Raw genomic sequence first — 4,135 nt, 5'->3', positions numbered from 1 at the left:
GCGAATGATAAATAACTCTATACTTGGAGAATTTCTTTTCTAGGTTTGAATTAATAAGGTGGCCTCTGCACAACACTCAACGGGCCTGCACAGAATTTTGGAGCTGGAAGAAGTCTAATTTTCTTCAGTCTAATTCTATTTTTTTTTTTTTGCATATGGAGAAACTGAGATTATGGTAGTAGATTGTTGAAAGTGACACTACAGTGGAAGGGACCCAGGTTCCTTGAATCAAAAAATCAATGCTTACAATGGTCATATTTGAGTTTCTGTGGACATAGATTCCTGCTTTCTGGAGTATTAGATGCAAGAGCGTATACAAGTGTGTGTGAAAGGTTCTGGGAATAAAGCCATGGAGGGAAGAAATGTAGTCACTGGCCTCTTGTTGGCCGTTTAGGGCGTCACTGGATCCAAACATGAGCTTTCTGAGAACAGAAAGTGAAAGTGTTAGTCACTCAGCTGTGTCCAACTCTTCGCAACCCCATGGGCTGTAGCCCACCAGGCTTGTCTGTCCTTGGAATTCTCCAGGCAAGAAAACTGGAGTGGGTTGCCATTCCCTTCTCCAGGGGATCTTTCTGACCCAGGGATGGAATGAAGGTGTCCTGCATTGCAGACAAATTCTGTACTATCTGAGCTACTAGGGAAGCCTCAAGGATGTGGTTTAGTTTTCACCTTCAAGCCTGACATTGTGTTTGGCATAGTGTTGAAGGAAGACATAGATTATGAGTTCTATCTCAAGGGTCAGAATCTTAGATTGGTTTTGGCAATCCTTGGATCAATAGCTCTTTTCCATTCTTTTTGCCATAGACCCTTTATAAGAAGGAACAGACTCATTTCAAATACAGTAATGCCATGGATGAAGCAATGAATAAGACTTGACTCTTGCCATGGAGGAGCTCACAGTCTACTAGGGAAGATAGATACATAAACAAATAGTTAAAAATGACCCTTGACATAGGTATTACATCTGAAAACTTCAGAGTAAAAATCTTTCTCTCAATTGAACTAATCATCAGTGGAGAGTTGTTCAGCTCCTCTCTTTACTCTATGATAGCTGCTCCCAACCTGTCACTGAGACATGAGCAAGGGTTGGGATTTTTGGAACTAATAGAAACCACCATAGGCTGAGGAGACATGAAAAGGAGAATAGATTAACACAAAGGCCATCATAATCCTATAAGTTCAGTTCAGTCGCTCAGTCATGTCCAACTCTTTGTGACCCCATGGACTGCAGCACGCCAGGCCTCCCTGTCCATCATCAAGTCCTGGAGTTTGCTCAAACTCATGTCCATCGAGTCGGTGATGCCATCCAGCTATCTCATCCTTGGCCGTCCCCTTCTCCTCCTGCCTTCAATATTTCCCAGCATCAGGGTCTTTTCAAATGAGTCAGTTCTTTGCATCAAGTAGCCAAAGTACTGGAGTTTCAGCTTCACCATCAGTCCTTCCAATGAATATTCAGGACTGATTTCCTTTAGGATGGACTGGTTGGATCTCCTGGCAGTCCAAGGGACTCTCAAGAGTCTTCCCCAACACTGCAGTCAAAAAGCATCAATTCTTTGGCACTCAGCTTTCTTTATAGTCCCAAATCTCACATCCATACATGACTACTGGAAAAACCATAGCCTTGAGTAGATGGATCTTCATTGGTAAAGTAATGTCTCTGCTTTTTAATATGCTGTCTATGTTGGTCATAACTTTTCTTCCAAGGAGTAAGCATCTTTTAATTTCATGGCTGCCGTCACCATCTGCTGTGATTTTGGAGCCTTCAAAAATAAAGTCTGCCACTGTTTCCCCATCTATTTGCCATGAAGTGATGGAACTGGATGCTATGATCTTAGTTTTCTGAATGTTGAACTTTAAGTCAACTTTTTCACTCTCCTTTTTCACTTTCATCAAGAGGCTTTTTAGTTCTTCTTCACTTTCTGCCATAAGGGTGGTGTCATCTGCATATCTGAGGCTACTGATATCTCTCCCACAAATCTTTATTCCACCTTGTGTTTCTTCCAGTCCAGCATTTCTCATGATGTACTCTGCATAGAAGTTAAATAAGCAGGGTGACAATATACAGCCTTGATGTACTCCTTTCCCTATTTGGAACCAGTCTTTTGTTCCATGTCCAGTTCTAACTGTTGCTTCCTGACCTGCATACAGGTTTCTCAAGAGGCAGGTCAGGTGGTCTGGTATTCCCATTTCTTGAAGAATTTTCCACAGTTTGTTGTGATCCACACAGTCAAAGGCTTTGGCATAGTCAATAAAGCAGAAGTAAATGGCTTTCTGGAACTTTCTTGCTTTTTTGATGATCCAGCAGATGTTGGCAATTTGATCTCTGGTTCCTCTGCCTTTTCTAAATGCAGTTTGAACACCTGGAAATTCATGGTTCATCTACTGCTGAAGCCTGGCTTGGAGAATTTTGAGCATTACTACTGTGTGAGATGAGTGCGATTGTGCCATAGTGTGGTAGTTTGAGCATTCTTTGGCATTACCTTTCTTTGGGATTGGAATGAAAAGGGCTTCGCTTGTGGCTCAGCTGGTAAAGAATCCACCTGCAATGTGGGAGACCTGGGTTCGATCCCTGGGTTGGGAAGATTGTTTGGAGAAGTATCCTGGCCTGGAGAATTCCATGGACTAAGTCCATGGGCTCGCAAAGAGTCGGACATGACTGAGTGACTTTTATAATCCTATAATTGCCCTTAAATCCCTATTCCCATAGGAGGTTATAATATCATTCCTGAATTTATTTATTAAATGTATGCTTTATATTCATTTATCTATTTCTTGTATATTCTATTTATTTATTTATTTAGGCCCCACCACATGGCATGTGAAATCTTAATTCTTTCATCAGGGATCAAACCTGTGCCCCCTACTTTGGAGGTGTGGAATCTCAATCACTGGACTTCCAGGGAAGTCCTCTCAATTTATTTAAAGAAACACTAGTTTTTGAGACAAACAAGTCTGTGTTTGTACCTAGACTTTGGGACTACTCTCCATATGGGTTTTCTGAGTCTTGGTTTCTTCTTCTTTAAAGTAAGTATTAACGCTTGGCTTATATGTGCTTCAAAAATGTGGTGAAAAACCACCATCTATATGTTTTAAAACCTCAATTCCTGGGAAATATCTGAGAATTAATTTTTTAGAAGGTTCACTAAACACATTAAAAATATTTATTGTTTGGTGATGGTTGTATGGGCTGAAGGAGAGAGGATAGAGATGAGCAAGGCAAGAATGTTTGTTTACAAACTGAATTTTTAATTCCTTAGTGTAGAGAAACAAAGCCTCCTCCCCAAAAGGCTATTGGAAAAAGGAAGGAAAACTAGTGGAAGAGCTACTGATTGTATCAGACAACTGTGATGGAGTGGGTATTATAAACACGAGAGGGACATGGTGATATTTATGCTTTAGAAAGACCAGAAGGATGGGAGGATGTGTGGCAGAGAATGCGGTGCATATCAAATATTCATGAACTGCTCTACATTTCCTAGCCTTCTGTGAAATTAGGTCGGTGCCACAGAATGGGGTTCTGGCCAAATGGATATGGGCAGAGATTTGTAAGATACTTCTAAGACTTGAAGTGAAGAAGTGAAATCGCTCAGTCATGTCCGACTCTTTGCGACCCCATGGACTGTAGCCTACCACCCTCTTCCATCCATAGGATTTTCCAGCCAAGATTACTGGAGTGGGTTGCCATTTCCTTCTCCAGAGGATCTTCCCGACCCAGGGATTGAACCTGGGTCTCCCGCATTGTAGGCGGACGCTTTACCGTCTGAGCCACCAGGGAAGTCCTTACAGTTCCAAAATCCTCCATGTCTTCCTCTTCTGTGAAGAGCATGGAAGCCACATGTTTCAGAGAGTGCAGAGAAAAGGTGGAAGAAGTCAGATTGACTTGTGTCAGATGATGGTTCAAGTGAGAATGCTTATTTACTGCATCAAGTCACTGACCTTCCAGGGCTTATCCCTTGTTGCAGCAGAGCCTCTCCTATCCTGACTAACTCAGGGGACCAGACTAGAGACAGAGCCCAGTTAAAGCTGGTAATAATAATATCTTATTATTATAGATTTAAAATTTAATGTTGGATGTGTGTGCGTGCTCAGTCATGTCTGGCTCTTTGTGATCCCACAGACTGTAGCCATCCAGGCT

The 4,135-nt window shown here is 41.9% G+C and overlaps 1 non-coding gene across 1 annotated transcript; it reads right to left on the bottom strand.

Moving 5' to 3' along the window:
- Positions 1–3,703: 3,703 nt before the first annotated feature.
- Positions 3,704–3,775, bottom strand: TRNAC-ACA. The gene has a single exon. It is a non-coding gene; the product is annotated as a tRNA-Cys (tRNA).
- Between the last annotated feature and the right edge of the window lie 360 nt (positions 3,776–4,135).

The sequence above is a fragment of the Bos indicus x Bos taurus genome, chromosome 14, assembly GCF_003369695.1.
Source record: "Bos indicus x Bos taurus breed Angus x Brahman F1 hybrid chromosome 14, Bos_hybrid_MaternalHap_v2.0, whole genome shotgun sequence".
NCBI lineage: Eukaryota > Metazoa > Chordata > Mammalia > Artiodactyla > Bovidae > Bos > Bos indicus x Bos taurus.
Note: the sequence above shows the minus strand (reverse complement) of the source record. Positions and strands in the feature narration are given on the sequence as shown.